The sequence below is a fragment of the Apteryx rowi genome, unplaced genomic scaffold, assembly GCF_003343035.1.
Source record: "Apteryx rowi isolate R43461 unplaced genomic scaffold, aptRow1 scaffold_174, whole genome shotgun sequence".
Classification (NCBI taxonomy): Eukaryota; Metazoa; Chordata; class Aves; order Apterygiformes; family Apterygidae; genus Apteryx; species Apteryx rowi.
The window spans coordinates 508,296-535,793 of NW_020448019.1; the positions used below are offsets into that span (position 1 = coordinate 508,296).

The 27,498-nt window shown below is 43.3% G+C and overlaps 1 protein-coding gene across 1 annotated transcript in view; it reads right to left on the bottom strand.

Moving 5' to 3' along the window:
• The window catches only part of IL1RAPL2 (interleukin 1 receptor accessory protein like 2), a 456,662-nt gene that overhangs the window by 242,595 nt on the left and 186,569 nt on the right, over positions 1 to 27,498 (bottom strand). The gene's annotated exons all lie outside the window — the stretch shown is intronic.

The following is a 27,498-nucleotide window of genomic DNA, read 5'->3' on the forward strand; positions in this document are numbered from 1 at the left end:
CTACCTTCACAAGATGGTTGTTTTTCCCATTTCAGCGGGAAACCTCAGACACATAATTACCAGAGGGGGGGAGTACCATGTGATGCTGGATGTGGATTGCACCAGGCCAAGTAGCCTGAAACAGACTGAAATCTGAAGGATTTTGGAGCAGACTTTTGCAGCACAAAGCTAGCAGAACCCACGCAGGATTTCTGGATGACAGGAAGTCCCTGCCTGGAAAAGCGCACAAAATAAAGCACCTGGGAACACACACATGTGGTGCGATGATAAATACAAGGGCTCTGAGACAGCTAGATGGGAGAAGAGTGATAGTTTTCACCTCTTTATTTTGTCTGATTGGTTGACAATGGCCTGGGTTATGTCTTTAAATTGTCTGTTTTGGACAACCCTAAATTCCTGGGCCAAGCTGAAGGTGGTACGCAGAGCTCACTTCTCCAGGCCTACCAAGACTGAAGAACAATGACCTGGAATTAGGGATAGAATTTCCAAAATCTTATGAGCCTGAACACAAAATCATCTAAAAGAACTGGCAAACTGGCCTTTCACATGATGTCTATGAGGCCTATAATTTGTTTGACAAGAAGATCGTCTCTTTAATAAGACTARTTGAAACAAGCTGGAAGATAAGTAATTGAAAGAAAGTCATGGTGTGAATTACTGGCAGCTTGGAGCTCAACCAGTTGTACCCTTTTATAATGAATAAACTGCAAAAGTCAAACTTTGCAGGCCTCAGGCTCTCTCTGATTGGCAATGGCTCCCGGCAAAACAGGTTGTCAAGTACTCCAAGAGGGCTAAGAGGGACTGACTTCTCACCCCTTGAAGCTGCTTCTGCGTGGAAGAGCACCCCCAGCTGCACTCAGGGCTCCCTGCGCCCAGCCCTGCCTCACAAGGACGCCTCCAGAGCTGCCTCGAGCCAGCGAGAAGGGTCCCACCAGCGCCAGAGGGCTTCGGACCCGGCCCTCCGCAAGAGCAGGCATTGAGGCAGCTCCAGGAGGCCAACACGCAAGCGCGCAAGGCGAGGGGGAGAGCTGCAGGCACCGAACCCAGGCGCCATGCAGTGCGCGGGACGAGCCCTGCGCTCCCCGGCGGGGGAATCGCGAGGGCTGCGCGCGCCCGCCCCGGCCGCAGCTCCCGCGGGACTCCCTGGGCCACCGCGGGGCCGTGTGGCCCAGCCTCTCCTTTAGAGCACGTGAACAGGAGAGACTAACGGGACACGTTTGCAAACGGACATTAGAGGTACGTGTCCTGCTCCTGGCAGCGGAGCCTGGGCAGCTCATGCAGGACGGCGCGAGCCAGTCACCATCGCAGCCTCCTGCAAATGCATCAGGTGTCTCCTTTCAAAGCCCGTCAATACTCTAGTGTTTACAACAGGCAGTCCACAGAGTTAACCGAGCAAAATGTAATGGCCTTCCTATTACGCGTGTATTAGCAAATATTTGTTCCACCGTTCCAAAAATAGTGTTTTAAAATATCGTTACTAAGATCATCATCTCAGCCTTTAAGAAAAATCAATAGTAAATTTACTTCCTTAAGTTAATACATTTACTTTACAGATTGCCAGTACTTCATTTCCTAGAGCTCCACGTGAATATTGATATTTGAACTATACAGATATAACTTTATTTACTGTAGAAAAGTATATTAATAGTGATTTATTTAAACTCTTTACCAAAGTGGCAGTTCAGTTTAATCAAATATCAAAGTAATTGGGTTATGTTTGATTTTAAAGTTTGAAAACTCAACTCCAGGGTTTATCAAAGACTGAATTTATCAAGGTTATTATCATTAAAAATTTACATCATGTAGTGTGGCTATGCTGACTTTCCTAGCAAAGTGCCAGGCAGCAGACCTTTACCAGACTAATTCTCTGCAACTGTGATTCCCAAAGCRCTCTGCACTTTGGGCCGTAGACTTACAAACACCAAGTTTTGCACCAGAAGCACCAGGAAGAAAACCCTCTTATATTGTCAAAGGGGGAAGAACACACTGCTCTTTTCTGGTACGAAAAACTGCACACGCCCCAGATGCTATTGCAATGCCAACTAGCATTACGCCCTTATTCCTCCTTACAGTCCTCCCCCCGAAACCTGCTGCCTTCCTGACGGAGGGCGAAGGATGGGGCAGGCAAATGCCTGTGGCTAAATGCCCTCAGAGAGTGCTGCAGGGAAAACCTGCGGTTTCCAGCAGCCGGCAGGGCTTGACAGCAGAGCAGGCCAGGACAGCGCTCCCAAATTTGCTTCAGGCAAAACTAACTTTTGCCATTTCTCTGAACTGTTTAAGCTAAACTAAATCCCACTGCAACTGAGAAAATGGTTATGGTCCTCAGGGGTCCTCCCCTGCCTCTGGACACTGCTGGCCCCCTTGTCTCCATCAGCAATCCAGTTTTCCCAAACACTTCCTACCCAACCCGAGTCAAAAGCGGGAGCCGCAGCGCGTCACTGCCCGGCAGCCCCCGAGCCCCGCAGCGAGCCGCTGAGGGCAACGGCTTCCCCCAGCGAGGCGGATGGCTCCAGAGAAGCTGGAGCGCGGAGGAGACCAGCAGTGCAGCTCAGGGGTGGCTTCAGCGGTAAAACCCGCCCCGCTGGCCTTCCCCACGGCTCGKCTCTGCCGGGGCTGTGCTGCAGCGGGCCGGGCAGCAGCGAGAGCAGACACCCCCCAGCATACACACACACCCRGGGTGCACCGGCGCCAGGAGCTCGGGGGAGCAGCAAAGTCCCACAACAGAGGGGAAAAAGGTTGATAAAATGGATCCTGAGAATTTAAGGGAAATACTTCTTTTCAACCAATAAGACTGTTACTGTCATTTTTGTAGTGCTTGCCCTTTGTTTTTTGCTTTCCTGACTTACTCAACGCTGGCTAAGCCCCTGGCTTTACAGCTGTAGATCCTTCCTCTCCTTTGCCTTACACCTCCATGCCCACCAGTTGGAGACTTGATGAAATCTGTCCAAGGTGTTTTTGCTATGGGACACCACACTTCAATGGCCAGTAGCTACTCTGTCCAAGGAGCACATTCACCATGGGTTCAGGATCAGCGTAAATCCACTGCTTTCACTGGGGCCATCAGCAACCTCACTGCAGTGTCTCTGCTCCTCACCAGGCAAGGATTTGTCCTCACATCTCCAAAGCAGCTGATGAGGTGGTTTGCACCACTCGTTTGACATCCCATACWTGACACTGAAGACTTCTCCACAGCTAGTCATCCGCCCTCCTCTCTGCCTCTCTCGGACACACTCAAAGGGATCAACGTTGATTCGGAATAGTTGAATCTGTAACCTGTGAGGCACAGTGCGGTGAGGAGCTTGCACTATGAACAAGAGGAGCTGCCAATTTTAAATAAACAAAGCTTCTGTTAGGAAAAATCAGGCTGATAAAGAAGCATTCACATTGAATTACTTTTAAAACCTTTTCTCAGAAGCATAGGCGCAAGAAAGCAGTGGCAGCTGCAGGAAAACCACTACATCGAACTAAGCATTCAAAATTATCTTCTGGACAGAAATCTGTCCCATCAAACTGAATTTTTCTCATGTTAAGAAAAAAGTCCTCTTGACAGAAGTGGCCAAAATAGAGGACAGTTAAAAAAAACCCAAACCCTTGCGACAGTTTGTCAAACACTTCTTTACCAATTCTTTGTGTTTGTACAGAGAGGTAGGTTCCTAAACCTGTATTAGTTAATTCTTCCAGAGTACATATTTTAAGTGATGTTTTGGCCAAATATCATTTTTCCCAGATTTTCAACATTTTCCTTAAGTGAAAACTTTGGGAAAATATTAGGAAGGACATGTGGAAATTAAAAATGGCTACCATCTCAGCTGAAGCTGAACACATCATTTCACAATGTCAACTCAAAGTTAAACACCCCCTCCTCATCGTTGCCCTGAACCTAGGAAGTGCCAGGGCCCAGAGCCGCTGTGAAGAAAGAGCTGGAAGACACCTCTGCCAGGGCTCCTTCTCCTTCACACAGGAGCTGTTTTTAAGAGGGGGCTCTTATGCTGGGCACCTGCCTGAGCTAACTGCACCTGCCCTGCGGCCATGTCCATGCCCAGTCTCTTACCCCTGCTCTGGAGCCGCTGACTTGACTTTCTGGTTTGATCTGCCTCTGGCTGGAGAGTCTCAGCTCTCTGGTTCCTTCCATGGAGTCACAGAAGATGATTTAGTCACTTAAATTTGATGCCAAAAATTAAGCAATACCATGTCCTTATATTCCCCATTATTATTTTATGTAAATTATTTCTATAGTAATCAATACTAATTCATGAAAAGAAATTCCACTGAAAACTTCTGAATTGCTCTGCTACTGCTCATGGCCTACCAAGACCAACTCAGCTGCTTTTACACCTCTTATCTTAGAAAAAACTTTAAAAATTGCACAGTGACAAAATAGAGTCATAACTTTTGCTTGCATATAAATACACTTTTTTTTTTAAAATGAGCAGAAGACCATTAATTAGAAAAACCACCAATCTTCACATTCTGTGTGAACAAATTTCTATAGAGGTGAATGATGAACATACGAACTGAAGTTATAAGGGTAACCTGACCTAGTGAGAGTTCACACATATTCAGGAATATAAGCTTTCCAGTACTCAGCCACCCTGCAYGAGGACAGTCCTACTGACTCAGAGGTCCGTCTTGCTCAGCATCCCCTCTCTGACCGTGACCAGGAGCAGGTGGACTCTTGGGAAAAAGAAGTATTAGTAGAGCGCAGGATAGAGATTGATGTGCTTTTCTCAATTTCAGAAGTAAGTAGCTTGGGACTCCCTGAAGTGGTAGCTGAATTCAGACTACCATATTTAATAGATTTCGACAGACTAGCTTTCGTTCACTTATCCAATGAATTTTTATCCCTTCTACACATTTGGCCATCCAACAATCCATTAGCAATGGGTTACACAGTTTAATTTCATGTCTTATCTAAAATACACCGTTTATTTTAAATCTGTTGTCTCATTCCTCATCAGGTGCCTTCTAGTTTTTGTATAACCAAGAATAATAAATACTTTTTTTCTAGTCACCTTCTCCAGTCAGTTATTCCTAGTGTCCAAGTTACTAGATCTGTGATAATAATTTACAGCAAATATTTGCAACTTTTAGTGTAAGAACTACAGACTTTTTGCTCATAACTGTGAAGCTAATGAGAATTTTGCTTTGAGAAACTACAGATAAGACCACCAGATTTCTCAGCAGAATCAATTTTGCCTTACTGAAACTTAATTCTAATGAAAAAGCCCCATAAGCCCCACGGCTACTGAATTTGTTAGATTTTGAACTGAGGCCCATGATCTGTGCCTACCTTTAATTAAACCTACTTAACTTTCCTATTGCAATGTGGGTACCATACCCTATTTTCTTATGGGATGTCTGTGCTTTTTTCGGGTATTGCAAAGTTCATGAATCACTGATATCACAAAGGGACTCTATCTATTCATTTTCAAATGATTATAGCATGAAAAACTTGCAAACTACCTACTTAAAAATGTGCTAAACTGACTCTTTCAAATAGCTGAGGCCAAAAGTTTAAGGTTATAGAAGAGGTTTTTAAATCTCATATGAAAGTTGCAATGATTTTTTTAAATAGTATGTATTTTAYCTTAAATGTAAGTATTTACCTACAGTTTAGGGAACCCACTTTACACTGGCCCATTTATATCAGCAAGCTAAATGAACAGTCTCCAGTTAATATAGGAAAAAGAACATTATGGAAAAAAATTCACATTTTCATACATAAAGTTTTAGTAAGTGAACCTAAACTTATACAACTTTTCTCCTTTATCCTCCTTGCAAACCCACCCCAAAGCTGYGATATGGCTCTAAGACATCCCATTTGCAGACAGCTTCAGCACTTCTCTTAGCGATACTATCTTGCAGTTTACCCAAAGGCACYTCTCTTCCACCTGACTCCAAACTAGTTGGGTGATCCATTCACAGCCTTCTCCAGGCCTCCCCAGCACTGTACTACCCTAACGAAGGCATGAACAGCAAATGAGTGCTTTGCACGTGCCCACTACATCAAGACAAATTTCAGCATAGACGGTTATCTTGACAGTTCACATTTAAGACATATTGATCTCAGCAATGACAATCTCCCCGCAGGAATCATGACCATTTATGTAGTAATGAAAACGAAGAGGGAAAAAAACTTCTGAAAATCACACGTCACCTTGTAAACATGAATAGATTTTGGGAGCTTTTAAAGTGTGCGTTATGAACAAGATCGGTTGTAACAGCTTCAAACAAACCACCATAATGCATTGCATAAAAACCTTCGAAGACCTTTTCAAAGCTCCTCCTTTGCCGTTGGTATAGCCTATTGCATTGAGAAAGCCAGAAGCTCAGTAGGTGGAGTTTTGACATGAGGTCAAAAACTTTTTATGACCAACTATAGAGCTACTTCAAAAGCAAGTGAAACATCTGAAAGCAGTTATCAAACGTGCCCCGAGCAGGCAGGCTGGAGTGCTGCGTGGTGCTCTGCAGGAGTCTGTCCCRGATCCCTTATTATTCCCCATTTTCTCAACCCTCAAGAGACAAATGGAGAAGAGAAAGGACCTTATCTCCTCCTAAACATCTGTGTTTTGTACAGGATGGTATAGACTTCATTGCCATGAAGGCAGGAGGCAGAAGAGGGACTGCCCGCATGGCATCTCCATGCTCTCTGTTCCAGTCCGTAGTTATCTGCCCCGGCTCCCTCCTGTACTGCCCTGGCAGCATCAGCAGCCAGACTTTGGTCCTAAGCGCCCAACCAGGGCAGCTGCAAGGAGGAGGCAGCGATGGACCAAGCCCACGTAGGTGAAGCCCTGCACGCACATTCCCGATCTTGTTTCTAGACCTGGAGCTCTCCCAGACTCACCGTGTGACTTTGGAAAAATGACTTTGTCTCTCTACATCTGTTTCCCAATATTTCCACTCTCCACGAGACACTAAGCACTGATAACCCACTGCAGAATAGTGCAATGTATTAACTTCAAGTATGAAAAGGCAAGTGTAAAATCCCTGCAAATCAATCCTCTTCCCCTGGTAGCGTTAAATTACAAGAATAGGAAATCCTTTCCTGCAATATCTCTGCACTCTGTTTGCTTTAACGATTCAATCTTTGGACCACTTTTACAGTCCTCCAAATAAAGTAAAAACAAATGGCCTCAAACTAAGTGCTGTGGGTTTTTTGTGTAAGCTTCAAAATGATTTTAGCTGTTATAAAGACCCTTAAAAGGAGGGACTATTTAAAAAATGCTGATGGTACAGCAACGATAATGACAAAAATAACTGTGCTTTAATTGATAATTCATGAGGATTATGGAAAGACATAGTATCCTTAAACTCTTTTATGTTTTTAAGCCACTTCCTGCTCAAGCAACTTACCAAGTCCCCTGACACATGCCAGCTGGGTTCTTACTATCCTTGGAAAACCAATAAAGCACCAGAATACGAGTAGGTATAGGCATGGTAACCAGCTCCGGTACTAAAACAGCAAGAAAATTTCTCGCAGTAATTCTTCAAAGTTTCTTGATTTGGGGACAATCTTGAACTCTMACTCTGCTGGAACAGACACAGTCAGTAGTCAGATTGAATTATATTCAACATGGATAAAACCTGTTAACTTAGGGCAGGATTCTCAAAAACATTTAATGTTTTCTAGAACCAGTGTCCATTGACACCAGGATCCTGAGTATTGGCCAGCCATTTTGACGGCCAAAGGAATTGCRCAGTGGAGTACTTCTGAAACGGTCCTCATTCCTTCCCCAAGATGAACATTTTCTTCCATCCTCCAAACCTCAGTCATGCTTTCAGAAACTATTTTCAATAACTAAACAATGCTGCTACTACATAAAAACATATGCAGCCGTAAGTGGCTTGCTTATAATTAAACTAAATTTGCTTCAAATGCTTGCACTTAGTTGGGAGACTCTCCCAGTGCTTTACAAACATTTCTGCAGAGTGTAATTTCTTTACCCTTCATGTTATTTTGTTTTCCTTAGGTGTCTATCACCAGGATATCTAAGCACCCAACAGATAYAGAAAATCCTAAACAAGTTGTAAGTGGGAAAATTGGGATAAAGAAAAGACTTAATTTGCCTGAGATTTCATAATGAGGGCTAGGAATTAAATTTAGTAAGGTAATACTATGTGAATAACTGYGCAAAATGCCTCCTGTCATGGTGATGCTAAGCAGTTCAAACCTGTTTTAAGCCTCTGGAAGTCTCTATTGCAAAATTGCATTGCAGTGCTCCAAAGCAGATGTGTGTGGCTCTAAAGTGGAACCTTTTGACTCGCTTTTAAAAATCACTACCCTTTAACCGTTTTAAGGTATAAAACTGAATCTGCAGCCTACAGAACTAGGGTTAGGTTGGACAACTCTCCCCTGCCAAGGCTCTTGGCTTGCCTAAGGGACAGCTTGCGCCCTTTGGGGCAGAGAGGGACCTGAGCAGCACCCTGTCACGGYTCTGCCCCTCCTGCTGCCCGGCTGCCTCCTCCTGGCCTCTCTCRCCAGCCTAACAAGAGAGTTCAAGAGCTAAAATAAGATGATTTTAAACAGCTTCAACACAGAGGTGCAATTGTGAGCTCCTAAGTTACCTTTCCTTTGAATTTTTATTCCATTTTACAGATCTAGATATCTTCTCTTTTAGCAGTGGGCTTAACCAGCAGGCTGGCTGGTCCTCCACGCGTAACTGGCTTTGCAGCAAAATATAACTGCACAACAGGTACATTAGAGTGCTTTGCTTCATAAGTAGCTGGACACACAAACTTTSTGGGAAGGAAAAAAAAAATCCCAAAAGTGCATCTTTCATAATTCCCACAAAGCAGATGGAAGCAGCCCAGTGGAGTTTGTAAAACTGTCACTGGGGAGAGAATTCACTGAAGACAGGAGGAAACAATCARGATCCAAAAGCGGATATAAGGGGCCACAGTTTCAGCTGCTGCAAATTGACAGTRCTTCTCTGCCAAGGCACTGTAAGAGCCGCCAGCAGCGAGGCGCGTTGTATTTCCCATCAGCGAGGGAGCTCAGACTGGCCTCCCGTCCACTGCCGAGCACACGGACTGTTTTGTAGCCACGGATCCTGCAAACCAGCTCCAGCTCTGCTCTGCCCGCACACCGACACCATAGCGAAGGCCCCGCAGCCAGGATCACTTGTGTGACAGATCCCAGAGGATGCACTTACATGGAAGGAGCAACAAAACACTACCTGCTCTGTGCAAATGCCACGAAGAAAGTTTTTAAATAAAGACCAATATTTTTCAAWTTTTTTTTTGTTTTGAGCTCCTAATAGTTTTCTAGGTGATATATGGACCTCTTACAAATTTTACACCCATACATTTCAACCGAGGCTACATGAAAACATCATCTTTCACGTATCCTTTTCAAAGCGATCCACCAGACTACCGCAGGCCCACCAACCATGCTAACAGCTACCGATCAAAAGAGGAAAAAAGAATGTAAAGCAACCCTAACAATTCTGCACATCCCTCACATGCGAGACCCCACGYCAGACGCAGTGCTTTCCAGCTGAACCCCTACTACGAGCTACGGGAACCCCCCTGCAGCAGAGCCCGGCGCCGGAAGAGCCGGAGCAGCAGAGGGGCCTCCCCAGGGTAAGCGAGGCTGGAAGCTGCTTGCAGCAACCCGTAACCACAGGTCCCCCCCACACAGCACAGCCGAATGGCAAGAGCTGGCCGGGTTTCCAGGAGACGCTATGCGTCCAGGCGCAGAGCGCCGTGCCTGCTGTCCGCGCGGCCACGGGCGCACACAGACACCGTCGGTTATTTCACTCCTCCCGTTTCCCCCTCCAGAGAGGCTCCTTTGGGATTTACTGAGGCAAGGCACCATCTAGTATTTTCAGAGGTTCGTTTTAACAAGATGTGAATGAACTGCAAATAGATTCAAAGCTAATCTTATATTCCTCACTTTCAGTGAGACTTTTGACTGCTGCTCCTAAATAAAATGCTTCAGTTTTATATGGGGAGGAAGGGGAGAATGTGATTGTGGTTCATCAYAGGAACATGCAATTAAAACATTCAGAAAAATACTTATTAAAAGTGTCTAGCAAATGATTTATATTTATTGACTACTTTGATCATTCAGGCTTTGGTCAGCCTTATGAATATGCAGTTGATTTTAACACTGCCATCAGTAGTTGTTAAAACTATGGTTTCCTAAATTGCTAAGAATAAAAGCTTGAAAATGAAAAGCTTGTAATGAAAAGCTTGTAAATTAAACATACAGGCATCTAACCCCAAAACAAATGTATATAATTTAATATAATAGCACTGATACAGCATTTCCTTTGCGCAAGTTGGTACTTACAAATCTAAATGGGTATAAAGGTTTCATTATCTAAATGATATGCTAACACTTTTTGAATTTCACAAATTATAAGTTAGTGGCAGTTTCTATTGTACTGCAACTCATTTCAGTATCAAATCACCTTGCATAAAAACCAGCAGTGGGATTTCAATTTTGGGGGGGAAACATTATGTAGTTCCTGGAGTATGATCAAGTTTAATTTGACGCATTAAAAATAATCAATATTTAATTTCTGCCTCCTACTTTACAAGTGTTCTTCCTGGGGGCTTCCCAAAGTATTTTCTTAGCTAACAAGGCATTTCTACCACAAGAACATCAGTCATTAGAGTGGTTTAAGTTGTAAAGAACCACCTAATTCATATGGATCTTAACAGTTATTTCCGTCAAACAGATGGTCTATTGTTCCTGACTGCACTTCCCTGACTTCTTAATTGCTAATGTACATGCTACTACTAATTGTACAGTACTAGTAACCTCTGTACAGTAATAAACAGGTCAAAGCTGTTTACAGACAGTCAGAGTTTTGGTTCTCATAGTTGCAGCTTTACGAATCATCTACCACTCACAGCGCAGATCTGTATGACGATGCACGACACAACACACCGAGTGGGAAATGATCTTTCTCCTAACATACAAACAGGTAAAACGCTCCGTTCTGAGAGAGCTTGCCTGAGCTCGGGACGGGGCCCTGCGCGGTCCCTCGGTCTGTCTGCATGCTACTTCACTTGAAGTTTGGGTTTTCCAGGTCCTGCATTTTGTTCCTTTGCCTCTCTGTGGTGGCAGAAAGGGCTGGTGTCACCTTTGCCCGTGGACCAAGGGGGCAGTAAATGCCTTCTGCTCCGTTACCGTCTGACCTGCTCACCACATGGAAGGACAAAGGCCAGCAGGAGGACACAGGACAGACGTGACGGCCAGCGGGACACCCATCAGACACAGCAATAGTATTTGCAGGAAGCTAAGGTAGGCAATAACCTGATTTTCATGCCTAATTTCAAAAGCACTTGCATGTCATATGATCCATGTAATGCTACAGCAGTGTTAGGAAAAACAAAGCAGTGTTTATTCGTTTTCACCGGTTGCAGAAATGCCTTTCAGTCAAAAACTGTTCTCCAGCCCAACCCACAAATATGCTGAGGAAAACATTTGATTAATTCTGTCTGTTCATGTGCTGGCTACTAAATGACTCCTTTTTCATATTCTCATCAACAATTCTCCCTCCGTAACACCTTCTCCTGCTGTGCTTTTGGTACCTGATCTTTGACGTGTCCCTAACTGCAYGATCAGAACTCACCAGAGGTGACTGGTGTAGGACAGAGCTCGTTGGAGACTGAGGACTCATGTCTGAAAATACCATTTTCTGTTGAGTTGGTACTTTATTTTAAACATTTAACATTTGTAAACCAAGCATCAGAAGAAAGAGCAGCTAAAATGCTTCCCTGAGAAGTCTAGGGATAGAAGAGAAGAGGCAAAAGAAAAACATGATAAAAGCAACAAGTCCATAAGGAACCTCCACCAGCCCGCTGGCACTGTAACCAGCAAGCGCTTCAGCAGAGATGCCATCTGCAGAGAATTTTACTACCGAAGGCGTGTTTGGTAATACAGCATGCCACTCCACAACTGCGTACAGTGATTCACCTACATGATGCTGGTGCCAGAATAACTCAGTAGAGTCACTGTTTGCACTGTGCCAGATTAGCATTTCTAGGTTTAAAAATGTGAGGTAATTTTCACAAAGACACATACATTTGCAATTCATTACTTCTTTTCACAATTCTGGCTGCTTTTCAAAAAGGTTTAAAAACCAGATGTGGAAAATAAGATTGCTAAAATCATTTGGCAACTTAATAAATGCCTGCTGCATGTTCCCAGGGCAGATTTGCAACAACAGAGCACAACAAACACATGACAAAATGTGTCAAGGCAAGGGGGAGAGGCTTTGAAAATTTAGCTTACTAGGAGAATGAAATAAAACATTTTATTTGTGTGATACAGTTTTCTGCAAAATATGTTTGTCTACCTTCATGCAAACATTTCCAAGAAGTTCAAATACTTATTTCTTCGGGCGAGAGGATTAATCTCAACTGCACATGATTTCAACTGTGCATCCTGTTTATGTTGTTTTCTCTCCTTTCTATAGTATTAGGCTCCATAATATACACAGTGGGTAAACATACACAATACTACAAACATGAACAATATAAAAACGGCAATATAACTTATAAACATTGCATAGAATGGAAATAACAACGCAAAAATCAAAAGCAGAAAATAATCTCAGATAGCATTTGCTCTCAACCACCATGCAAAATCCTGCTTGGCCAGCTGTTGGTGCTCATCAAGATCCCAAAAGCCAGGCTGTCTGACAACTGTGCTTCAAGTACAGTCAGATCCACCCCCAAATCAACCTGTTCTGCTAGTCTGGACAAACTACACCACACGTCTCTGCCTCTACTTGCCATCCCAACACCTCACTTTTTTTTTTTTTTTTTTTGACCAGATGTTTTTTCTGAAACATCTAACACAACATGGAAACACTTTCTAAAATACAAAAACAAAACAAAACAAAACAGTAAGACATCTGGCGATGCTTGAAAGGTTATTCAGGGCTGGGCAATATCTTGACATACGCAACTACAAATCACGTTCAGTCAAACTTGACAGCTAAGAGTTGACCTCAACTTAGGCTTGGGCTACGAGAAAGGCAGCAAGAGATGAGTCTCACGCATACAGCTGGCCAAAACTCAAAGTTTATATCCTACAAGAAAACCTGGTTCTTCAGAAATGTGGRAGTGGAGAAGGAACATCCTCCTAATTCAGAATGATAACCAGAAATCTGGACAAAATAATTACAAAAGTAGGTTATACTTGAAAAAATGTTCATATTTTTGTGTTGTTAGCTGTTTTGCCCCCACTTTGCCCCAAATAAACTAGAGCAGCTGGCTGTTGGGACACCCAGGGATGACTTAGCCACCCTCATCCCCTGAGCATCGGGGCCGAGCAGCAGGCAAAAAAGGAAGAAGGGCAGTTTTGTGGAAACCTGATTCAGTTCTACCAAAGATTTTTCTGAACCCTTTTGATTTCAACAAATCCGTGTTTTCTGACAGAATAAGACTTCCAGCTCTCTTTTCCATAAGAAACTATCTATAGCAAGCAGTGAAGCCAACCAGTTTTGCTGCTGTAGCCCAACACAGGGTGTGCCACACACTGCCACCCCGTCTTTCAGCATCTCCTCTCTCAGGTCGTTGTCTGTGTATATAAGAAAGAGGCTGCGTTTCTGGAGCTCCAGCAACCAGGAAGAAAAGTCAGACAACAGTGGAGTCATTGCTTGGTCTTTCCTCCTCTTAGGAATGGATCCAGCTGAACGTGAAAAGGGACTGGTACTTAACATTGGAGGAGAGGCACAGTAGATGACTACTCCCCACTCAGACAAACAGGGATCCCAAGTCCTGATCCCAGGACTCTGGGCATGGCTCTTTCCAGTTTCCTTCCTGAGATGGGAAGAGAATGGGAAGTGGCTCCTCTGAATGGTTCCTAGCCCATGGCTGAACCTAACAACTACCTAAAGGAAAAGATATTATTGGGGGTGGCACTTGGGATGAAAGAGGAACATACACTGGGAAGAACAAAAACAAAACCAACCAGAAAACCAAACCCATGAAGCTATGAGAACATCTCTCCCAGAAAGSAGTGGAAATCCCATTATCTGAGTTAGGCAAAACCAGAATGGAAGACACATTTGAAAATGCAGTGTATGAAGTAATCCCGTATCAGCAGGGAAGCTGAATGGATCCAGTGGGCCTTCTCAAGCTCTGTCTTCTCTAATTCGCCCCCTTCCCTGTCAAAGGGAAGCTAATTTCATCCAGAGTCTTCACGTGCTTTCAGGCTCTGTTATCCAGCAGTGCTTGTCAACATGCGTAAAACCAGAAATCCACAAGCTCAAAAGGACAGACCCTGGGGTCAACATGAAGAAACAACCCAAAACCTCACGCCTTCTCAGACCAAGTCATATGGATCACGGGTAACAATTACAATGCTAAGTGGTAATACTTACGCCATCATATAATCACATTAAACTCAGAAGTAATAGTTTTTAGAAAAGACTGAGGAAGTAGTCAAAAGGGAAACGCCTATGAAGCAGGATAAAAATACTTTCTGTGATAAAGGCCTTAAAACAAGCCTTTTCACAGCTAGAGCACAATCTCTCCTTCCTGCAAACCTTCAAGCCATGCCAGAGAAGAAAGCAGCATGATATACATCACCACCTCTTGCAGAAAGCTGGGGGAAAGAGGCAGCCATTTTCTAGATAAATAATAAATACTGCACGGGGTCCAGGATAACACGGTCCTGTGTGTTCGATGAAACCAATGACTAAGTTTTGTTAAATCAGACCACAGTATTTCCATGGCATCTCCCCACTAAGCCTCAGGGCAAGAACAGGCTCTCACTGTCAGTGAACTGCTTCAGGACACCAGGGCCTGGCTGACCTGGCTGAATGTCCACTGTTTCAACCCAAAGCTGCTCCAGGTGCCACCTACTCTCATTTGGACTGGATTTGGTTGGACTAGATGATCTTCAAAGATCCCTTCCAATCTCAACCATTCTGTGATTCATTTCTGTAATCCAACTTTGGTTTGTTAGTCTCATCCTTGCATGGAAACAGGGGAAACCAAATGCAGAAGTTTCCAAAGGTTGAGGGGATATGTTTAATCTTTAGGTAGGTTTGTGTCTTCACCCAGACACCAGCCTTTTCTTGCTTAAAAAATTCTGTGCAGACTAGATCCCAGTTGGCAATGTAACAGGCTTCATCRTCAGTCAGTAGAAACTGGCAGAGCTTCATAGGCCTCTCTGAAGCCCTGTCAGCTTACGCAGAACTGAAGACATCAGACCATGAAAGCAAACACAGACATGCACAAAAAGCAAGACAGAAGAAACAAAGCCTGCAGGAGGACTCCGATGACCCCCATTAAGGAGCTGGCTTGTGCTGAACTTTATGAACATGGCATAAACACTTGGTATTTTGAGCACAGACTGAAATGATAATGTTCTCTAAATGTATTTTGTGTGCCAATTAAATATTCTAAATTTATAGCGAGATTATTGTCACCTATTTAATGGCTCATTGATTTTAGAAGTCATACCAATTTTCTCTTTCTTTCCATTGAGGTAGTTACAGTAATGACTAACCATAAAAATTGGATAACATGCTGAAATGTGGTTTAAAAACATCTGTGCATTCCATAGCTCTACTTTTAAGCAAGAGGCAAGTTAATACCCCCTGCCTCCCCCACAGCGTCACCTTTGGCCTATGTGGCTCCACAGACAGAGTAAGGCAAATTAAATCACATCAAGCACGATTAAAAGAAATTTCTACATACTCTCTCAGCCCAATCTTCCAGGTTCCTCTGAAGCACTGTGTAAATATACAACCAAGTATTCCAGTGCTTTTTCTAACTGAATGGCTAAAGACCCCAGCAATGGCTCCAGCTTTCTTTGGAACGGCTTTGGGAAGCTGCCGCAGCAGCATCTCTGCTCCAAGCCATCTTCTTGTCTCTCTCCACACTCTTCTTTTAGAGCAGGTCAAAAATTGCTTCACTGTAACATTTTCTGTCAGCTAAATATTTAATTCTTGCAGCATCACATCCACTTTCACATTTTTATTTAGAGAAAATGGAGAACGTTTGGAAAATGTAAGGAAAGCATCAGCTCTCAGCATTTAATTAATAGCAAGTTCCAATTTTTCCTTTCAAGCAGACTTGACTCCTAAATAGAATATTTTAAAGAAGAAGACAGAAGTAAAAATCTGAAAGACACACTGGGAGTTTATCCAAATCAAATATCCCATTAGAGAAAAAAACATTTTTTAAATGTTATTTAACAAAGAAAATCCTTCACACTCTTTTTTCATCCTAATCTAGGAGGGAAAAGCTAGAAATCTCAAAGTTTATTTTCCCCCATGACAGAAAAATCTCTTTTCTAACCAGGTAAAATTTCACCCCTTGAGTCCCACTTTCCCTTCATCTTTCTATTGCTTCTGCCTGCCTTATCTAATCATTGTTTCCAAGTATTTGATTCAAGAATAATGTGGCTTTTATGGGCCTACTAGAAGCATCCGTCTTCCTCAGGACGGCCTATTGCCCCTGCCCCAACGCAGTGGGATTGCCTCGGCACGTATTTGCAGAGCTTGTTGACTTCAGGTGTTCAGCTACATTTTGAGCAACCATAGAAAACCTCCAAAATTCAGTTGCAGCTGACCAGAAGGGAGATCACCAGCATATCTGAGACACTGAAACCCGCATTTCACTTGCCGCCTGTTAGAAGGAATTCACTTTCTTCTGGAAGATGGCATCGCTTCCAGCTGCAGAGAGCGCACAAAGCCCTGGTGCAACAGCCCAGCCAGCGAGCAGGTGCGTTCCTCAACAGACGCTGCAAACTCCACCTCAGTAATGTGCCAGCTCTGTGCTGCCCACCTTTCTGCACGCACCTATCTTACACTCCTGCTTTCACTCCGTAACAATTTCAGTGGGTTTTTTTCCCTTTAAAATGTGCGTCTTTTGTCCTTGGCTGTTTCTTGAACATTCTTGTTCAGGCGTACTAGCCTTTTCCTTACCTAGCAGTGGTTTTATTGCTAGGTAACACGGGTTACCTTTGGGCACCAGCTCACGTATCTTTGAACACTTTCCCAATTCACACCTGTGTCCTTGGTGGCTCTCTCATTTGATTTCACGTAATCATTTCACAACTTTATCTGTCCCACAAAAATCTATTTGTAAAATTTCATTTGTGCAGCAACTACTAGACCCAGGTGATTAACGTTCAAGATCTTACACACCTCCTGTGTTTCTCTGCCTTTTCTCTCAGCATTCCAGTGCTAGAAATTACCTGGATATGATTTACTTGAAACAAAATGTAAGTAGTTCTGTAGAAGATTGTCAGTTCAGAGCACTGCAGACCTCAGATCCCAGCTCTGACTGTAACATATTGGCCACTGACAACACAAACCTATCACAACCAAAATATGCCCAATCACATACTTGCACAAAAACTCTTCTATAAATGAACTACAGGCCAAAAACTACTCATTAAAATAATTTGGTGAATGCTCTTGAATGAAACTTAGAAGAATGCAGCTATGCATTGTCAAGCATTTCACATGCCCCCCAACCAGTCAAATTCACTTGATAAATGGCTAATTATCCTAAGCTGCATTAAAATTCAAACTTGAATGTGATTACTACTGATTAAGTACTACTCCAAGTGTACCCTTCAGTTCAGCACAGTATGTGTAATTCAGCAGATGAAGAGTGCCCATTGCTCATGGCAGCTTTCAAACACACTCCAGCCACAGCAACAAAAATAGGCTCTATCTTGACACATACACTTTTTCAAGCAGTTGGAATTTTTTACTTTTATAGAACTGTTCTGTAATATTCACAGTTTCAGAATTATTTTTTAAGCATTTCCTAGCCTTTTTTTACCACTGTCACTTCTAGACCAGCAGACCAGTTCCCTGCCCAGTCTTTTACATTTTCCATACATGCACTTTACTTCTGTTTTCGGGCTTGTGCCTAGGAGATCCAACGTGAAGTCTTTACGTTCTAACGCTTGGGGCTACTTTCARTATTAAAGCCCTGGAGCTACAGAAGAGAAACACAGGATTTGCAGTCTCCAAAGTGCCTGGAAGGCCAAGTACTGACCGCGCCATACTAGGGAAGACCTCCACTGGAGCCAGCAGAGCTGGCCCCACTGCAAAGAGCAAACTCTGACCAATAACTTCAGTAACTCTGGAAAAGATCTGGAAGATAAGAAAGGGCACTAATATAAGACAAGCGGCATTCAGTCAGGGACAGGAGCACAAGCCAGGGTCACCTACTGCCCCAAGTACCCGCACCCGCTGCAAACACAGACAGCTCATGCACAATTTGCCCCAAACAGGACTTGCTGTTTATCCACTTGATTTATGAATTAGCAAGAGTACTTATGAAACGTAAAAGCAAAGCAATGGAAAAATTCACAGCAAATAAAAGCAAACAGAGGAAACACCTCCTCAGCAACTGCAGTCCCAGCCCCACCCATGTGTCCAAATCCCACACCTGCAAAGGCCGCGTGCAGCGCATGGTGGAGAGGGCCTATGAGGGACACGCTGCCACTCCGCGAGCCGCAAGCAAAGAACCTCTGTCAGCACCTGGTGGAGAGAAGACACAGATTATTTCAAGGACCCTATTACTTACGGAGGCAGCGAACGCAGCCCTACGCTCCTGCAAGCTCTGGTGCCTTTGGCCTCCCACACACATTGCGCTGCAAAGAGGCTGCTCGGCCTCATCAGCTGCTGCATTACTGCTTAGGCCCCTGGGCCAGCAGGGGTTCAAGTTCACACAACTAAACAGCCAGCTGCTAATAAATAAATAAATAAATAAATAAAAAGAATTGCAAGAGTGCTTTTCATGTTTGGAGGTTTTGCCATCCATGTGCTCAGCTGTCGAATGGCTTGCAGTTTAGTCTCCTGCTTGGGGAGCCAGAAAAGTCTCCTGGAAGGGTCCCCGCGGGAATCCAGCTACTCGGACCCGGCCCTGGAAAGAAACCCGGTGCCTTGGAGCAGCATTGCTATTGCTCCACAACTCCAAGCACACCAAACTGGAAACGCAGTAAGACTCTCAGAAATTAAACGTGAGGATTAAATAATACCAGGCTGAGTAGCCTCCTATACTGTATGCCCCTCTTGAAAAATTGCCACAAAGAGCTAGTGCGTAAGTCAGCTTTCTAACTGCTCTTACCAGGGCTTTGAACGCATCACAGGAGCAAGTCAGATACACTAGGAGATATAATCTGATATTCAAGCTACTGAAAAATAAATAATCACTCCCTGTGACAGATACTTTGATTCAAAAGGATGGCTCTTCTTACATCACTTAACCTAGAGACGGTTGAGACACTGTGCCAGGGCTTGTGGGATTTTTGGAAAAGGGCTTTTTTCAAGTACAACACTAAAAGCATTTTTTTTGCTCATACTAGTCAAAATTTTTCACCTTTCAGCTGTCTACCAAAGTAAAAAATTTGTTGAGTGTCTTCAATGAAATAATAACATAAATAATGAAATAATAACATAAATAACAACAATACTGGGTCCAGTCTTGTTCAACTTCTTCATCAATGACCTGGATGAAGGCACAGAGTGCACCCTCAGCAAGTTTGCTGCCGATACCAAACTGGGAGGAGTGGCCGATACACCAGAGGGCTGTGCTGCCATTCAGAGAGACCTGGACAGGCTGGAGAGGTGGGCGGAGAGGAACCTCATGAAGTTCAACAAAGGCAAGTGCAGGGTCCTGCACCTRGGGAGGAATAACCCCATGCACCAGTACAGGTTGGGGGTTGACCTGCTGGAAAGCAGCTCTGCCGAGAAGGACCTGGGAGTGCTGGTGGACACCAAGTTAAGCATGAGCCGGCAGTGTGCCCTTGTGGCCAAGAAGGCCAATGGTATCCTGGGGTGCATCAGGAAGAGTGTTGCCAGCAGGTCGAGGGAGGTGATCCTCCCCCTCTACTCAGCCCTGGTGAGGCCACATCTGGAGTGCTGCGTCCAGTTCTGGGCTCCCCAGTACAAGAGGGATGTGGCACTACTGGAGMRAGTCCAGCGAAGGGCTACAAAGATGATTAGGGGACTGGAGCATCTCTCYTATGAGGAAAGGCTGAGAGAGCTGGGCCTGTTYAGCCTGSRGAAGAGAAGGCTGAGAGGAGATCTTATCAACGTGTACAAGTATCTGAAGGGAGGGTGTCGAGAGGATGGGACCAGACTCTTCTCAGTGGTGCCCAGCAACAGGACGCGAGGCAACGGGCACAAACTGAAACACAGACACTTCCATCTGAACATGAGGAAAAACTTCTTCACTGTGAGGGTGACAGAGCACTGGCACAGGTTGCCTGGAGAGGTTGTGGAGTCTCCTTCTCTGGAGATATTCAAAACCCACCTGGACACGATCCTGTGCAACGTGCTCTAGGTGACCCTGCTTGAGCAGGGGGGTTGGACTAGATGATCTCCAGAGGTCCCTTCCAACCTCAACCATTCTGTGATTGTGTAAAAGCAAAGAGTTCCTCAGAAAACATTAAAAAAAAAAGACCCTATCAGTGAAAATTCTGCAGGAGGAAATCATTTGATCTCTTCCTCCCACTGCTCCAGTAGTAAAACAAAAACCCAGGACATTTCCCAACAACATCTACTTAGGCTCCCTATCGAAGAGTGAAATTCTGCTACAGGAGGAAGGCTAACAAATGGTCTGCGGGTGTAAAATTGTGCACAGAGAATAAAGCAAACAGTCAGCACCCCGGGAGTTTTGCTCATCTTCCATGTGCAGGACAACTGCTCTTGCTGACCAAGAATTTCATTTGGGAAGGTGACTATAAAAGTCCATAATTTGAAATATTAAGTCAAATGTTATGTAAGTTACAGAACAGTAAACTAAGTTAAACACAGGAGTTCCTGCGCTTCAGTACATATTTAGATATATCAATTTCTTTTGTAAAAAAAATGCTGTTCTAAAATACTGGAAAACCATGAACTGCAAGAGTGAAGCCCTGATTCTACTGAAGTCAACAGCAACACTTCAAAAAGACAAGCTGTAATTTCAAAAAGACAATGTAATTTCAATGCAGCATACCATCTCGGCTACCTTTAACCAGGCAACCACAATCAAAGTTCATTTGTTATTTTAATCAATTTTAGCTTTCCTATGAGACAGTGGCTTTAACGTCTGAAGACATTCCCTGAAGTCATTCAGGCCAATACAAGATTTTCTACCACCAGTAGAAACCACCTCCCCAGTCATTGCTTTTTGTGGCAAAAAGAGAAAGTTGATGAAGTCTGAGTAAGTCTGTGCAGGGCTTTCATATGTCAAAGGGTACATACTCTATTGACTATGAGCAAGCGTGCAATACAAAAACGAGTAATATTTCCTTATGCCCATAGGCCCTGACCCGGATGGTCTGGATAACAGTTTCAGCTTACCGAATCTCCTGCAACTTTGGAAAGACTAGTAGGGGAAGACGTTAACCACTGTTCTGTCTGCCTTTAAAATGTATGGCTTTGGCCAAAAACTTGTTCATATTGAAGAATGAATCCACCTTTTGTGCTAGTTGAATATTGGTGTTTCGTTCTCTCTTGTACATCACTTAGATAATTAAGTCCTCCATGAACAAACTCTTTGCAAATGTGAGATCAAAGCAAACAACATGAAGCACAGCAGAAAATGCAACATTAATTTCACAGCAAGGAAGAGGGTTGCTTCTTGATATTTGTTTTACCCTCTGATTAATAAATAATAACTATTTACTAGACCCATAAGTCAATCATTTTTCCAATTCTCTACTGGTAAAATGCAGTAGCACATAATAGCATAGTTTTGCTGCGTTATTAAAAAGATGGTCAGTATTTCAGTATTGTTCTTGCTATCAATAAGGTTATTCTGCAGTCATGAAGCATAAACTGAACACCCGGTGACTCTGAAATGTTAAGACATATCATTCCAATCATTTTTCCACTCCTTGTTAAGTACCATTGCAACCCAGATTGCAAAGTCAGCTGCCTAGATAAGGATTATATAACCGAGTGAAAAAATAGAGTGAATGTCTAACTGCAAGTCAGCATGAAAATAAATGTCACAAACAAGAAAGAATTCAGATTTATAGAGTGACACCAAAGAACATGTTTGGGTCCACTTCTGTGCAAAAAATACATGTTTATTATCAAACAAAGAAAATATTGGCATTGTCTTCTGCAAAGGACAGATACATTTCATTGAAAAATTCAGTTCCCAAATAGATTGTAGAGTGTCATCCATGAAACGGCAGGAATATCATCAACACAGAATAGAGCTTTTGCAGGTCATAACAAAACTACAGCACTTATGGTTTGTTCAAATACTTCTCAAAAACAACTGTTTAGAAAGGAAAATAGCCAAGGGACAGACAACAAAACAAACAGAAGTTGAGAAATCCTGCAATATTAAGATTTAAAAGATGGAGAAAAGTTGGTTTTGAGAGGAGACTGGAGAAGAGACAAACATGAGACATAGGGCATGGTATAGAAAAGAAGGCAAAAGTGGTTATATGTTCTCTCTGTCATAAAATAGTAGAAGAYGTTTTCAAATGCACATGAAAAGCAAATTTTAAAACAAGACAGGAAACTGTTGGAAGCCTGCCCTCTCCCCCCCCCCCCAGTATGATTAACTCGTGAAACTCATCAATACTGTGGAAAAGTCAAGAACAGAACTCAGGGCAGGGTAGTTACTTGCACTGAAAATAAGATCCTGGGCTCCACAGAGCCATTAAGTGCCACTTTCAAGAGTGATTTAGACATTTTGAGTCTTTGACTCAACAAAAATCAATTCAATTTTGCCTCCTCAGTGAATAGATCACTTTTGAAAATGGAAGGCAAGGTCTCTGTAAATGTTCCTGTACAGTCCCAAACCTGTTATCACTTTAGCCCTTAAGATTTCTTTCTCATGGAAACTATGCCATAAGGCAGTACACATATAATTCACAGTAGTATCATGTTTCCAGAATCGGAGGTTCTAGGGAACTCTGGTCTATGAACATATTGTTCTGAGCCACGTGATGGCCCTGCCCAACCTTCCTAATAACAGTAGCTTACCCCAAGGCAACAAATGGGCTGGCTAGGGACACAGATGGAAAGGTTGAAGCGGGGAGAGAAGAGCACCTCAAACACTCTCTGCCAGGAGCTGAGTGAAGAGCAAACCCAGGACACCGAAGCTGAGGTTAAGGAACTTAAACAGAGGTGCATGCAGATGGACAGAGGGACCGAGACATGTTCCCTCTACACGGCCCCATTTGTTCAGAGAAACACAAAGTCAGAAAGCCTAATGGATGTATTTAGTATTTGGATTAACCTTGTCCCTCCGAAACAGTTTGACGCTATCATTTACAGGTTGATAATTTTCAGATCCAAACCCATCTATATTTAGACTCCCCCAAAATATCCCAAGAAGGGCTATTAATTAATAAAAGAGCACTGGTATCACAAGAATGCTTCCTGCTCAAAGAAAGGACAAAATAGCTGAATCTCCTTGCCTACTTCCACGTGAGAAAGCCTTAAGTGAAAAGCTTTCCTATTTACCATTCAGAAGCAATGCAACTCTGCTCAACCGAGCAAAAGACTTTTGTCTGGTTTCACAGATGAAATAGGAAGTTGGGCCACAGTTTTCAACAGAGGCAGATTTTGACCTGTGAGGAAATACTATTTCTACTTGGATTAGTTTACAGTCTGAAAGACAGAAAATCCAACATTACCCTCCTAATGTTCTACATAAATTTGGCAAAGTTTTCTTGTCTGTGACTATATCACAAACCATCAAGGTCAATATGCTCAAGATGTTGAGAAAAATCAGCATTTCAATCAACTCTAATTTCAGCATATTTCCACCACTGGCATACATACATGGAAAAAGCAGAGAGAAAAGGAAGGAAAAGTAATGGGCACATAATCTTAATAAAGGCAAAAGCAGAGTCAAAGGCTTTTCCCTCACTCACGTAAATTGACTGGTTGATTTGCAAAAAACACTAGTGAGAAACTTTTCCCCTGAGAACAGCAGTTTGATACAGCCAAGTGACACGCAGACTTTATAATTCATCCGGAAGCACTGAGTCTTTTGCCCAACCAAAGTGAATACAAGATAGAAAAGAGAGGGATCACATACCAAAGCCCAGATGAGAGCTAGCAACACTGCCCTGACAATAAGYGTTAACTAGACCCTGATTTGGAAATCAATAGGAAGAGAGGGAAAGTGGATCCGCCAAGCTGTAAGCCAGATGGGTCAGGCAGGGTTTAACAGACAAAAGGGGAGAGTGAGGTGGAAAGAAGAGCTTTGAGGTGGACCCTGAAGGGACCAGAGATGTAACAAATAGATTTGAGCAAGATGTTCAAGTCTTCAGCTTTGCTATGAGCTAATGAAAATCCAGTGTCAGGCAGCTCACTGAGAGTAATGTAAACCCTTCCAAGAATGAGGGAGAAACAAAGAATAATTTGCTCTGAGCTTTAGATCAGTGGGGAGTTTTCTCATTCATCCATTGGTATATTGGGAAAAACACTCTCAGAATCCTTGCAGCTGGATGATAGTTCCCTTGAAGAGCATTAGGGACTGGAGGACATCCAAACCACAGTTATAAGGACTGATTTTTTCAAGAGTTTCTGGATTGGATGGAGACATAAAAAAGGCAAAGGCATGTTTGGAGAGGGATGCTAAGGGAAATAGTGCCTGAGTTAAGCCTGAACACTGGCAATTTAAGGGCCTAAATGACATGTAATGCAAAATGCATTAAGACCCTCTCACGAAACTCATAGGCAGAATCCTATCAGATACTGCCCTGAAGGGCAAACAGGACCACAAGAGCTGGCTGATCTCCTGGGATAACCTCAACACTCAACAACAGTCCATCCCAAAGTGCAGGAAATCACCCAAGCAGGGTAGGAAGGCAGCAGTGCTGAACAGGGAGCTCCTAACTGAGCTGGAAAGCAAAAAAAATGGTAGTAAGCCTGGGGACAGAGGGGCTATCCAGGAGGAACACAGAGCTGTCACCCAGGTGGGCAGGGATGGAATTAGAAAAGCCAAAGCTTGCTGCAGGTGAAAGTGGGGAGACAGATCTCTTCCTGTCCTTTTGCTTGTACAACCCTCAGATCTCTCCTCCAGTAACCAGACTGCAGAGGACACCACAGATCACAGCGCACATGCTCCTTACAGAAAACTGAACCATCGTGTCTTCTCCTTTTGCCCTTTCTCTCCCTACTATTGCTCCTTATCCTGCCACCCTCTCCTCCGTGGCCCCTTTCCTTCCCCAAAACCACTCTTCATTCTGGACCGTGCACTTCCAAGATCTCCCTTCTTTACATGTTAAAAGTAAAGACCTCCCTATGACATGTTACACAGGATGGGACCCTGCCTTTGAGGTGTCAGACTACAGAACAGGACCCAGTGCTCCTCACCCGCTACACACCACACTGCGTGCTGCCAGGGCTCTGTGCAAACCCACCAAGACAACCAAAAAAGCAATCTGGAGCCCCACTGTGCACATCTGCCAACAGCCCATCAATGACAAAATAAGCTCTGTTATTTTCACCGGCAGGCTTGGATCCCTTTGTAGCCACTCTCAAGCAGAGTTCAGCCACGCTCTGAACAGCACAAAAGGGCCAAAGCAGATCTGAAGTAGTGAACTTTGGCATTTTGCAATGGTGCTTTTTTGCAGATGGCCAAATAATACTTTGGAGAAGAAAATGCTTGTGGAGCACCACGTTTTACCCAAGTTTTATAACTGAGTTATTACGGAAGTGTGTAAAAAATGGGGTTTATAATAGAAATGCTGACACTAGAACAGCATGAACACAGCTGTTATAATATAGTAAATTTGTAAGAAATTGTATAGCTAACAAAGTAGGTCAACAGCTTCAGATGAAAAGCTGCATTTCAGATGGCATGTTACTCTATCTTAGGAGATCTTGATGGTTTTCCAAGATTATAATAGAGAGGCTTCCCATTCTGTGCTAATTCTTTTTCTTTTTCTTTTTTCTTTTTTTTTAATATTCAAGCTGGAAGATGGGGCTGACATCCAAATGCAAGTAAATATAAATTCAGCATGTACCAGTGCAGCACAGCGGAGCAGAGGCCAGGAGACATAAGAATGACTACACCAGACCAGCCAAAGGTCCCACTTGCCCAATACTCCGTCCCGGTCCTGGAAGAGAGGGTGAGGTACATGAGCGGGGGTGACACCGCAGCCAGCCTAGCAGTGCTAAAGCACCGCTGCTGCTGCCACAGCCGATGCAATGTTCCCCAGCACAGACCTCAGCCACACAGCCTGTTGCACCGGCCAGATGTGTCCTGAACTGGACAGGACAAGAGGGAAGAGGCTCCCGTGTACTTTTGCCCCGGGATTCTTTCTATAGCCAATATTATCACTTGTCAGCAGTGAACCTCAAAGCTGCTATGCTCCAAAATTTCACTAAGGCTGAAATAACATTTTCCCTCAATACAGCCATACCTATCCATTTGCTTTCTTCCCTCAAGTGTAATCTACAGAGTAGTCCACATACAGGACAGTCTCATATAGATGTAGAACAGTTCAAACTGTTAAAACTTAAGGCTTTTCAATTCAGACTGTATTTTTTCCTCAGTGCACTCAGTTCTGGAAGTCCCCGATCAATCACTGGGCTCCAAACAGCAGCAATTTGCTTTGAGTAAAACCATCATAAAATCTGAATTCAACACACAGTCAAATGCTAAGTAATTATCAGCTTTCATATAACATATACAGTGATCTCAAAAACTTTTTAAATAAAGATTGAGCTTTGTGCACAAGTGATGCCATACAGAAATAAACTAAATATTCACATCTCCAAAATTTTGAAATAAACTAAAAGCATGACTATGTTTGGCAGGATCAGGCCTTAGAGTGATTCTCTCTGACTTCCATTGGTAAGGAATCTAGCTACACATTAATGTTGATAATGTACAGAAGATAGATTAAATGCTACAGTTCATTTTAAAATGCCCAGGAAAACCTTTTAGCTGCTCCTACTGTCTTCAGATGCAATGAACAAGTGAAAGGATTTAACTCTGGTCCGTCAGTAGATCTTTCAGATCGCTCCCTAAGCACATTTATGACAGCTGTCAATTCAGAAATCGTTTATCACAACAGAAAGATGACAGGAAAATGCTGAGTTGATATGACAGCAATAGCAAAAATTTGTTAAAGCAGGCATCCCTGTAGGAAATGTTTCTGCACTACAGCAGATGGCCAGTAGTTAGGGGAAACCATTAAAGCCTGAATCGTGAAAATTGGTTAAACTTTTCACAGCAAGGATAGCAGACAAAAACAAACAAACTTTACCAACCTTCCAGGGAGAGAGAGTTCTTTTACAGAGAGCATGTGTGTGGTCAATAGTGCAGGAAATGTGCTATATTTTACAGGACAGACCATGTTATATTTCAAAATGATTTTATAATCATTCTATCATTACTATACACTATGCAGACAATACAGTCAAATAAGTGTCATAACGGCATAATTACTGCATTCCTACATGCAGGCAGTCAGAACATGAGGACCCAGAAAATCCATTATTTCAGAAAACATAACTGAACAAATCTGGAAGAAACACAATTTCAGATCTGAGCTATACTGAATTTTTTAAATTTTTTAACAGGAAC